This window comes from Rhynchophorus ferrugineus, unplaced genomic scaffold, assembly GCF_030347505.1.
Source record: "Rhynchophorus ferrugineus isolate W39M unplaced genomic scaffold, kcgeb_rfMv2 rfM1, whole genome shotgun sequence".
NCBI lineage: Eukaryota > Metazoa > Arthropoda > Insecta > Coleoptera > Curculionidae > Rhynchophorus > Rhynchophorus ferrugineus.
The window spans coordinates 23,513,833-23,527,171 of record NW_027472580.1 but is presented as its reverse complement, the minus strand read 5'-3'; the positions used below and the strand labels follow the sequence as shown (position 1 = coordinate 23,527,171).

Below are 13,339 nucleotides of genomic sequence, written 5' to 3'. Positions count from 1 at the left end.
AAGTAAAAACAAAATATCCTGTGTCATTCTTTCAATGATTATAAATTAATTATGTTTTAATAAAAAGATATAATGGAAAATGTTCATCAATAATAAGCATAAAATTTTTTGAACAAATAAATTTATATGAAAACAACTATATATTCATTGCTTATACAATATACCAAGAATTAAAATGCTAATGATAGTGACAATTTTTCGTTTTTTAAACCATTAAAATTAATTTAACCTTAAAATCAAACCAGTAAATAAGCCGAAAAGAACTAATTATTTCATTAACAATTTTATTAGTCATCCTGAAATTCAATTTAAATTATTGAACAATAAATTTTCACGGTGCTTACATGACGAATATATTTAACTAAATAGTGAAATATGACAGCCCTAAAAAATTAAGTATTACCATCTTCATTCAAATAAATAAAGACATCTCCAATATTCCTCCGAAGACCTAACATCTTCATATATCCTATAACTATTAATAGCTATGGCATTAAAGTTTGACGCGGCCATTGGTGACACGACACTAAATTAAAAATAAAAATTATCGAACCTTATGAATATCGGCATAACATCTCTTTTTTAAAAGCAGGATTCTTTAAAGACGATTACGACCTTCGAAGAATTTCATGACTGAATCTTCTGGGAAAACGATCGTGAATCATTCCATTCGTTCTTTTATTGTACTCACCGGTGGATTTCTCGATGATATTAAAGGAATCCTTAAAGGGTTTAATGGTAAAAAATCGTTTTTATTTCGCATTCCGATATTTCTAAAGAAATATAACATATATATGTTATATTTTGTGAAAGGGTATTAATCAAAAAATACTATTATATTACCTTAAAATCTAATTTATTTTGCAAAAAGAGCAGGCCACTTGTTGAACGTCGAGACAAAGCAGGTAGTTTTTAGAAACAGATATCCAGATAGTCACATCAGTATTACATAACACCTATCTCTTAAACAAACAGAGACAAGGATGGACGTGACCATTATTCCTTCGGGACAGCTTATAGCTGATATAAAAATTGTAACTTCATCCACCAGTTTGCCTTTATAGATCTTCTAAATTTATATTTAGAACATAAGGTTGTTTTCTTTTGAAATCATTCAATTAATCGGATTGGAATTAATTATAAAGAAAAGAAGACAGGTGGACGTTGGCTTGGCAGTCGTTCCGCAGTTACTCGAACCGTTTTTTGGCGTAGTTAAAGGAAATTGTAAGAAGTTGGTTGAAACTGTGAGGTCAAAAAAGGTAGATTGGTGATCAACTAGACTTTCTGAAGTCGAGCATTCTTTTGAGAAATGAGAACAAGAAAGTGTCGCTGGGGGCCACATCTGGAGAATACGGTGGATGAGGAAGCAATTCGAAGCCCAATTCATGGATTTTTGCCATCGTTTTGACTGACTGACTTGTGACACGGTGCATTGTCTTGGTGAAACAGCACTTTCTTTTTCTTCAAATGCGGCCATTTTTCGACGATTTCGTCCATCAAACGATCCAATAACGCTATGTAATAGTCGCTGTTGATGGTCCTTCCTTTTACAAGGTAGTTAATGAAAATTATTCCAGGCGCATCCCAAAATACAGATGCCATAACCTTGCCAACCGACTGTTGCGTTTTCCCATGCTTTGGAGCGGGTTCACCATGTGCAGTCCACTCGGATGACTGTCGCTTGGACTTCGGAGTGAAATGATGGAGCCATGTTTCATCCATTGTCACATGTCGACGCAAAAACTCGAGTTTATTACGCTTGATCATCTTCAAACACTGCTCCGAATCATCAACTCGTCGTTGTTTTTGATCAAAAGTGATCTCGCGCGGAACCCACTTTGCACAGAGCTTTCTCATACCCAAATATTAGTAAATGATATAATGTATACGTTCAGTTGATATCTTTAGAGCGCCTGCTATTTCATTCAATTTCAATTTACGGCCATTCAATCATTTTGTGGATTTTTTTAATGTTGTCGTCGGTAACAACCTCTTTTGGGCGTCCTCTGCGTTCACCGTCTTCGGTGCTCATTTCACCATGTCTAAACTTAGAAATCCTTGATGGTTGATTTTCCTTGGGCAGTGTCCGGAAACTCGGCATCAATCCAAGTTCTTGCTTCAACTCTATTTTTTTCCCTTCAAAATGCAATATTTTATTTTAACAACCAAGCAATTAAGCAAAATTCCTTTTTATACATTTTTTTCGCAATAATAAAAGTTGTTCACTCAAAATGCTATATAAAATGCACAAACTAATGATTCGACAGCTGTCAAATTTATACACACACCTTTTGGGGGCTAGGACTAACTGAAAAACATGGATTCAATTCTAGTAGCGCCACCTATGTGTCAGGACGGGGATCTTTCAATTGACCTGTTAATTGTAATAAAGAACTTTAACCTACAAACTATTGGTATAATTAAATGTAGTTTTAAGTTCTTTGATAATATATGCATTAAATGTATTATAATGTTCAAATAAATCAAATTTGATAACATTATTTTTGTTTCATTGTTTTATTAGATTAGAATTTGGTATATTTCAAATTCTAAATGAATTAACAATCAAACTTGACGCGGGAACAAAACCGAAGTTTTGACGTCATAAATTTGGATGACGTAAGTTCACTGTTTTTTGCATGGACTATAGTTTTAAATCACTCTAGAGACAAATTGTAAGCTAATCGGCAACAACTAGTAATAACATTAATAAACACTTTGTGATTGTGAAAATATTCATTCGCTTTAGTCCACTCGACGACGGACCCGACCAAGAAACGAGCGAACAAAGAAAAATAAAATTCGGACCCGACACGAAACAAATAACCGAATTGGATTGATATGTAAAAATTTTCCGCCATCTTGGCGACGCTCGGCATTGGGTTCCTCGACGCGCGGTATCTGAGAACCGTTAAAAGATTCCTCCTCCTCCTCCCCACGCCCGTCTCATCGTCTTGGTCGTCGTCGTTGTTTTTTTTTAAATTCATCATTTGGCTCTTCTCGCTTTTTCAAATTGGTCGGCCGGTCCCAGACTGGTGGCAAAAAATGTTTACGCCGCCCACGTGCCTCTGCCCGCTAATATCGGGCTTATATTTATCGCGAGGATACTACGTAGCGGAAAGGGTCCGCATAAATATTGTCGAACCTTATACGCGAAAACAACGGATATTTATCATGCAAAACTGCAAAATTATTGGGATGTTCTTTACGCTCTTGATAAAAAAATAATGTGCATGATTCGCATCTGCAAAAATTCTTTAGCCAGGTATATAATACTACTCTTATTTCATATTCCAAATGTTTTCTTCTTATTTGTCTACAGTTTCCAGAATGTTACACACGCATGCTGTCTTATACTTGTGGATCATACATTAATTTTCTTAAACCTATAGCATTTCCTATGTTATTATTAGGCCTACAAATTAGTTTTAAATGTTTTTTTCTTAATTTTTATATAATTTATTATAAATAATTAACGTATTAATTTTTTTTTAATAGTCACAAGTCAAATAAGGCTAAATGAAACGCCCTATTCACATAATGCATGATAACAGAAATGATATTAATTTATTTTTAACAAAAAAAGATGCGAAAAAACCAACGCGGTGTACGAAACCACTTTACTGAAAAAAAGTAACCTGCCCATAAATCCGGCTTATAAGAGATAGCTTCATATAAACAACAAATAACATATATTATAGGCAACTTGGCGTAGGGTATTCATTATGAACAACACCAAGATAATCAAATCAAAGTTCTCGAGTAGTTTGTCTTGATAAAAAAGAGTCTACATGATTCGCATCAGTATAAATTCTTGTGTTCAATTCTTTTGTCCAAGATATAACAGTACTTGTACTTTTTACTCCAATCAGGTATGTTTTCTTTCTCATTTGTTTCCAGTTTCCAGAATATTATTCACATAGGCTGTCTTGCAGTGTTCTTAAACAGTCAGAAATTACCCGCTATGGAACGCAACTCGGAGATTTAAAAGACTAATCATTACCGACTATTAAAAATGATCGAAATGATTGGGTCGACGCAACGATCAAAAAGCTGAATTATTCGCACATTTAGTTAATGTATTCCTACTGAATAAAATAGAATCTACGATGGATACAAATCCTGTTTGTTAGCCCGATGTAGCAGTAAATCTGGTTTCTCCAATAGAAGCCAAAGAAATTGACAAAACCTCAATCTTAAATGGCTCCTGATTTTGATCATATTTCACCTGGATTATTGAAAGAGATGTAACGAAAAGCAATTATCATGTTGACATAGATATTCAATACCTGTTTAAGACTGAAGCGTCTTCCGGAATGTTATGAGGTTGCTCGAATAATAATGCTCAAAGAACCTAAAAACCTGCAGAAAAAGCCGGATCTTATAGGCCTATTTCGCTGCTACCTGTATCAAAATTATTTCAGAAACTACAGTTGAAACGTGTTAAAGCATTTATAGAAATATCAGATTTCTAGTTTGAATTTCGAAATCACCATTCAACAATGGATCAAGTGCACAGAGTAGCAGTGGTTGTTGAAAAGGTATTCGAATAAAAGAAATACTGCCATGCATTATTCCCGGACATCTTTTGATCGGGAAAGGCATTTAAGATTAATCTACAAAATGAACAAACTACTACCATGGAATCATATCTTTTATCTTTTCGGAAGAAAATTTAAAATTTTACATAAAGGGTCTTAGGACCACTCCTGTATCTGTTAGACACTGCTGATATGGAAAACAACAAAATAAACAATACCTGTAACATTTGCCGACGATACGTTATCATGTCAAAAAATATATCTCTAAGGCTAAGATTGTAGGAAAATTACAGTCAACAAGATCTACAAATAGAGTAGAGACTGGAAAATACAGCTTAGTAGCTCCAATGCCGGATTCCTCAAGCAGAATCAGCTTGGATAAGATACTCTCAACTTGACCTAAAATCGAAGAGATTGGTTTATCAGTCAATCATAAAGCCAATTCGGACCTATGGGATCCACATATGGGGTTTTAGTAATCTAACGCAGCTAAAAAAGTTCTATGATTAATTACCAATGCTCATCGCTACGTAACCAACAAAGATCTGCACGATGGCCTGGAAATCAAATGGATATACGAAGTAATCCAAGATTTCGTCTTAAAAGATGAAATGAGATTGCTAAATCTAGGAAACGAAGAAGTAATGCAGCTACTGGACAACATGCAGGAAATCAGAAGATGACTCCTTGTAATTGTATTCTTAACTTTAGCCTAAGTTGTTTAGTTTTTCATTTGAGAATTACATACTGATGTATTAATCCCGTACTCGCCTTGCTGGTCTATTAATGCTTTAGAGGACTTTAAATAAAGTAAAGCGGGATATAATTTTTTGAAAATATATTTTAGCTAATTTATTTCGAATACCTTTCTTTGATTTGGCTCCATGCTACATGGTTTTGTCTTCGAAGTATTTAAGCTATTTGAGAAGCCACAATATCGGAATAAAAAAAACAGGGTTACCTGTCCACAATTCTAGCTTCTTGAAAAAAGTAGCTTCATGCAAACAACAAATGACATACATTATTGAATGAAGTTTCTTAACCCCAAATAATATTAATTTGATAGGTAAACTGTTTTCCTAAATTCAAGCCTCATCCCCGTAATGATGCGTTTGACATTTTAATAGTCAAAAATCATGGTTTCACACACATATCTCAGAAGTATCTTCTTCTTATGAAACCCAAGTTGTGTCAGTTGTGATGAGTTTAATCGATCCAGATGAAAAATTGGGTGAACAAAACCGTTAATTATCATTCGACGATTTTTAAGTATCAAACCAAATGCTTTTAAGTCACTGTTTTCTATATTTAATTACCAGATCTGACTTACAAATACGAATTGTAAAGCACTAGGTAATAACAATAAGACAAGGCATATCAATCTGAGAACTTTTTTTTTAACCAATAAGGCATATAAAATAGCCGATAGTTCAGTTAATATTAATTTAAACAATTTTTTTTACCTTGCAACTTTTATTACCTTACAGCAGTAAGTATTACGGCAAATGTTGTAATAGGAACAAGAGTGTATCAAAGAACATGTAAAGATAAATGTGAAAGGACAAGAAGATACTTTAAATATAGTAACTAAAATTTTCTTGTAACATAAACACTTTAAAAATTCATTTATTGAAAAAAATTAATAGGATTTATATTAATCATAGTATTTTCCATCTAATTCTACAACTTCATTCAATCTTTCTGACAAGATGGCTATACCATGCCAAAAGAAAGATATTGTCATGCAAGAGGACGATTGTATGTCTGTTATTCGCTATTATTAGTCGGTTTTGCAATAATACATCGTTCAAATTGTTCAACTGATATCAGTATACATCTATAGTCACAATTTAATTGAGTATTACCAGTTCGTAATACGCTACACCATTCTAATCCCACTATAAGCACAACAAAATTATATGAACATGTCGCCTCAGCGTAGATGTAGATGGTACTCTTGGATTAACCCATGGTTTTTTAAGCTTGATATCATCGCAGAGGATCCACTTTTCATCGCCAGTCATAATATTTCACAGAAAACTTTTCATTTTTTCAACCGCAAGCAATGAACACGCGAATTTAAAACGATAGACGTTCTCCTTGCTTTTGAATCTTTGTTATCGCGTAATAATCTTGATACAGGCCATTTATTAAGTGCTAAGCTCTCTGAAAGATATTTCAGAGTTTGAGCTGAGTTTTCGTGCAATAAGTCTAAAAATTCTATGTCATTTTTAGTCCTCCAGGCCGTGCTTTGTCATTGACACCAAAATCATTTTCAAATCGTTAAAACCAAACCCGACAATTGAGATATGGTGGAGTAGCATCATTGCAATTTTCTGCAGTTATTTGCTGCTTGTTAAAAATTCAATTTTGAGAATTACATGATTACTGTCTATATACAGTACTTATAACTTAAGTACAACTCTACGATACTAAATGAAAATCTATTATGTATGTAAACAAATTCAAAATTAATGAATTTAAAGAACAATTATTTACATTGATACTTCGCTTTTTCAAACAAAAATAAAGAAATATAAATATATTGTTATTACCTAAAAGAAGACTTTTCATAAAAAATTGGCCTTTGCTCAATAAAACCTCTCTTGTTTTATTTTTTCTGCTTTAAATATTACAGCAATTAACAAGAGAAAATATCACAAGCTGATTAAAAAAGGTAAAACTATAGTAGTTGAAGCTTTTAGCTACCAACATCGTGTTTTTCTGATAGTACAGCTATCGTTTTATGTTATTCTTAACTTGGCAAGAACACAAATTCATTATTTTAGCAACTAATTGTGTAAATATTATGTCAAGACTTTTCTGAAGGTTTCATTATAGTTTGATTTACGTATTTCATATCAATATCAATTTCAATCAATAATTTGGAATGTGACTATTGTTTATAGTCAGTAGTTATTATTTTATCAAAGATTCAACTGAGATAATTCGGTAACCTCGTCATTCGCCTGATTTAGCTCCGTCGGGATTTTCTATATACCGAAAACCAAAAAAGTTTTTAAAGAATATCACTGAGGCTCGGCTCGATTGAGAAAATTAAAACAAACCGAAGAATGCTTTAAATGACATATGTTAGTATTACATATCCACAAGAAATTATACTGAAAGAGCAAATTTAAATTGGAAAGTATATAAACTGTTGAATTTTTTTTAAATATTTGATGGCAGTTGTAAGTTTACAATAGTAGTAGTAAGTCAGTAATATCTGTAATTAGGATCAATACTTCAAACCATATATTATATATTGCAGGTATTCTCAATATGCTTTTCAAATATTCACTTCATTTATACTAATTATCAGACGCATCTGTTTTACCACTGCTATATTTCATTGTACTCGTCAGAGCAGTCGTCTTCGCAACATAACATTTTCATAAATATACGACATATTTTTATGCTATTAAAGAACGTTTTAATCAAAACGTCAAAAGACGTAATTGAAATATAAATACATATTTGATATTTGTAATTCAATTACCTCTTAAAAATGTAATTTGTATGTCAAATACATGACGCTGAGATATTTTGTGGTTAGTATTTCTAATATATATGGCTTTAGATACATTTGAACATAAATACATTTACAGATCTTATTATTGGGTACGTTTTGCATAAGAGTAATAGATTGCTTTCGCAAGCAGCAATATGGCGACCGCTAATGTTGTCAATCTTTAATCTTCGCAATACTGAACCTGAAAATATGTTTAACAAAAAAATAAATAAATCAGGAACTCACTAAAAATTTTTAAATAATTAAACTTAAATTTTTAACACGTCGGTTTAAGTCGGTTCAATTTTTTTGTTAAAAATATTTTATTTTTCTCCTTTTAGTGTTAAATATTTACTCAATAAATTACGCGCTTAGTTGGCGATAGGACGGTCCACCTACTATTGCGATAATCGCGGGTTCGAATCCTGCCCGGCATGGTCGTAAATTTATGTTTGTGATGGTTTAATATTTGTGACTGTCTTAGACAAGAGTGTAAAATCCGACAAGGAAAATGATTCCAGCCTCGCCAGTAACCTGGCTGGGTAAGATCAGATGTTTTCTGAGAAGATTTCTAAGTTCACCCGTCAGTCAGTATGCTTAATGCCGAAGACCGTGGTTAGGAGCCCACGTTAAACTGTAGGTCCAGTCCAGATAAACCCCTAGTTGGTAAAAGGAGGCTTTAAAATATAGAAAAAAAAATAAATTACGCAATTATTTTATTTAAAATCATAATGGGTGGGCCAAGAAAAGCTGCCAATGATTATCAGGAAAAAATGTATCGGGATCCGCTACTTAGCATAGGTAATTTGACAAATGTTCTAACTAAACTAGAACAACAAAAAGTTATTGCCGCGTCAGAAGTCGATTCCGCGACCCTTATTTGGGACCTAATCGCTTTAAACATTACACAATAGAAGTAGTTGTCTACAATGTTTCTACTAGACCTAACATGTTAGTACTTAAAAAGCAAACTGAATGGCTTTTCTACTGGACGACTTCCGATTTTCAGTCACATTAGCTGAGCAATAACATTATACACAAATATCTGATTATTTTAGATAAAAAAATAGGTGAAATTTTAACGTTTCCCTTGATTCAACAATCACCCCCCCCCTACTCCGTCAGATCCTAACTTGGTTCCAATGGGATCACCTCGGAAATGCACTCTTTCGAATAGAAAAACGGTCCACAATTAACGGAGAAATCGGCGAACATACTAAAGATACTAATAGTAAAAAATATACAGCGGAACATAGAACCTCCTCCCTTTTCACAGTCAGTTAAAAATGTGTTGATACATTGTACAAAAAACTGTTTTCTCTAGTAACCTTATTCAGTCCTCAACTAGAGCCTGTTTGTCTGATAGCACATTTAAAAATTTAGTCTGTATGAAAGAAAATTCTTTTTATTACCAATAAGCTGGGCTGAATTAGTTCTATTCTATTTACGCAATCTAACACTTGACTATATTTCGTAATTTGTATTTTGTATAAAAATAGTTAAAGTACTGTATTCTGTATTTTATATTTCAGATACAAATAAACGGAATTTCACGTTAATCAACAGCAAATTCAATTGCTGCGAATATATCAAGTGATCTTCCTGATTGGTTTTAGAAAACATAGTTCATATAACATAACTAAATCGTTTTTTCATATATACTAATTACGAATATAATCAGACATTATTATTAAGTCAATTTTATTAGCGCCTTACAGATTTTTACGTCAGATAGCTACACATAATCTCAAATATCAGTTTAACGGATTATATAATGAAGAGTATTGTTCTTATAACGTTATTCTGTAAAAAAAATTATGTAATTCATACAGATACGGTCCATTGTATTATTATTTTACTTTTTTGGAGGTTATATAATTTTGTGAAACCTATTTTAAGATTTCTTTCATATAATAGTTCTTCTAAATCCATATTGTGTACATTAATTCGCCTTAAATTTCAGATACCTCCACGATTGTATCAAATAGTACCAGGTTGGATACTGCACTGGCCAAGGCGAAGGAAGAATTCTCCTATTGCTTCAATGGTCATTGGTTTGTATCCCACCAAGATATTTATTAACTTGCATAAGACTGGAATAATTTGTAAGCTGATCACTCGCCAGTCAATAGCAGGTCTTGAGATCTATACGCAGACATTGGCAGGAAAATAGTATTGCTTAATTGTTTTTATGAAATCTTATCAGGAATTATCAATGGAAGCTTATTAATCTTTAATAATATGTGAAACCTAATAAGAAGTGACCACAGTTGAAACAGACCATAGTTCAGGTTGGAATGATTATACCATGTCAGATTTTGCACTTTTTTGTAAGCCATGACTAAAATCTATACTCAGAATTCGCGATGTCCATATCAGATTTCATAACGAATACTATATATAATTATTCTGGAGATATATATTTTTTATATTTTTAAAGTCTCCTTTTTACCAGCCAGTGTTTATCTGGACTGGACCTACTATTTAACGTGGGCTCCAAACCACCTTAGAAAACTTAGAAATCACCCCAGAAGACACCCGGTCTTACCCAGCCTGGTTACTGGGGTGACTGGAATCATTTTCTTTGTCAGATTTTACACTCTTGCTAAGGACAATCACAATTGTTAAACAATCAGAAAAATATATTTACGACCATGCCCCAGCAAGATACGAACCGGCGACTATCGCAATAGCAGGTGGACCGTCCTGTCGCCTTTACCACTGCGCCAACCAAGGCAACCTAGAGATAGATTATTTAGAAAAATCGAATTAAATTGATGTATACATTTCGTCACGCAGTCCCATAAAGGAATGAAAAACTAAAATTTAAAAATAAAGCCTTCAGCGTATTGTGTTATCTAGGATTTTTCTCATTTTTGATCACTCGTATTTCCTGTGCAAAGAGAAAGTAAAATCACTCTAATTAATGATTATTCTTCTTATCTAATCACTAATCTTTTGATTTTAAACTTTATAGGAAATGTTAACAAAACATCCGAAGACCGTATTAAAGAATTTACACGAAAAGATATCAGGTTGTTCAATAAATGTTTGTGACTGTTGATAAATGTGATTGTAAAAAATACAAGAGTGCAAAATCCAACAAGGAAAATCATCCAAACCACGCCAGAAACCAGGCTGGGTAAAACCGGATGCCTTCTAAGATGATATCAACCTGATTACTCGACAGCTGGTAAGCCTAATAATGAGAACTGTAGTTTGGAGCTAACACTAGGCCACTAAAATCCAGATCAAAAAAACTGTTCAGTGATCTTCCAAATGATGTGCTCCAACCCTATATTGGTAATACAAAAAACCCCGACTACTAATATTACTCCTTCTTTCAATGAATATTCTTTTACATATATTATTTCTATTGAGATGTGAGGATAGCCAAAAGTCAGAGGAAAGTAAATCTGATTAATACGATGGATGTTACAGAAATTCGTTTATTTGAAAAATATTTTTTGAACTGTGTCAGACAGTAATTTGTTTTAATAAAAAAGTATTTCTTTTCTGAAAAAAAAATCAAACAAAATTAATTTTGTATCCCCAAATAGACCGAAGCTAATATCTTGAGTGAATTGTGTCCAGTTCACCTTTGCAGTGCTTGTGTACTCAACAATGCACTAGATCCGTTTTAGTATTTTTTCCTTCTACTAAATCCTGTAATTCTGATGGCGATTTTTGGCACCGACGTACATTTTGACATCCTTCAGGTAGATTGCCTTCAAGACCACGTGTAGAGCTTGCTGCTCATCTTTCTATTGTTCTATTTGCATGGAATCAGTTTAAAAACAATACAATCTTAGACATGACATATTGCAACGATGATGACACGCTCCATATCGTCCCCCATATTAACCGGACTTGGTACCGGCCCGCGTTTTCTCTCTCGCTAAAGAATCTCGACAACGACCACGACCTTATTCATTGTCAACGTTGAGCCGCTACACTGCCAACACCGTAAACATTATCCGCGTAGTGTTGTTAAAATCAACGCCGCTGGCAGATCTCAAAACACGCACAGATTAACTATACAAGGACACCCGCATTCGTATTCAGCAAACGGTCTACCTGCAATCCAACGAGAAAATTCCTGAGCAGAGCTCTCGGCTTTTCACTCGTTGTCCAGCTCGACGCTGGACGTCCTTTCGTGACGGCGCATCGCTGACGACTTCGATGATATAATTCCCGCACCGCCTCGTTATCATGGGAACGTTCCTCGACGATGATACTGACAATAGCGTTGATAAAGATCTCTACTTACCAGTTAGGAATCATCAATGGTATCCATTGATAAACGGGTTCTGCGGAATTTCATTTAACAGTTACAGAACGAGGATGAAAAAAGAACGAAACAAATGACAAACGCACTGTCGCACATAGGTCACTGGTGCACACATAGGTCACACATCTACATGTATATATATGTAAATATACGCGCACATACACACGACACGTTAGAGGTTAAACCTAACCTCAAGCGGACCCGTCAAACTGAAAAATCTTTCACCGACAGCAGCAGCAACAACAGCAGCACCAGAGGCAGCGTTTCACAGAATCGCGGCTGGCCGGTCTCGCATTGCGTTGCCGTGACTCCGCCGCAACAGGTAGTCATTTGTTTTAACCGAAATTCCGCGGCGCACGTTCGGACGCGGTCGGCCGAGGTCGGAAGGTATTCGCGGACGGTCGTGCGTGGCTCTTTTTGTGTCCCGTATGGATCCTGTACGGATTTGTTTATCATTTTTTATGGTACTTATCGGACAGTGTTTGATACTATCCAGGTCGCATGCTCTGGGGTTATAAGTACGCACCTTATTACTGTTTACATGATATGATTAAATCAGTTTCCTTTCTACTAGAAATTTGAAAGAATCAATGTTTTGTCAATGTATATAATGTAGTCCTAAGCCCTCTATTATTTTTGTTCCTTTAATTACATCGCTTGCCAAAAACTTTTTAAAAAATTTAAAATTTACGTAATTTATGCATATTATATATTACGTGTTTGTTTTATACATTGTTGGAGATTCACAACCCAGGATTGCATATATCCTGGGTTATATTTTGAACCAATACCAATACTGGTTTATATTTTGATATAAATGAAAACAATTAAAATTAAATTTGAAAATCTTCATCCTCATTGCTTTCATGACTTCCTGATCTTTCTGTGACATTTTTTAGCATCTTGTGGCTTATTTTTCAAACATGCTTTATTGGTCGAAAAAGTCCAAATAATCTAAGTGTAATAACAATGAAAAATGAAAAATTAACATTTTGA

General features: G+C 33.8%; 1 protein-coding gene across 1 annotated transcript in view; it reads right to left on the bottom strand.

Annotated features, from left to right (window-relative positions):
• Nucleotides 1-12,681, bottom strand: part of LOC143206520 (rho GTPase-activating protein 20) — a 367,199-nt gene extending 354,518 nt beyond the window's left edge. Inside the window, exon 1 of the mRNA XM_076419099.1 lies at nucleotides 12,323-12,681. The gene's annotated coding sequence lies outside the window, so the exon portion shown is untranslated. The remainder of the gene's footprint in view (nucleotides 1-12,322) is intronic.
• Between the last annotated feature and the right edge of the window lie 658 nt (nucleotides 12,682-13,339).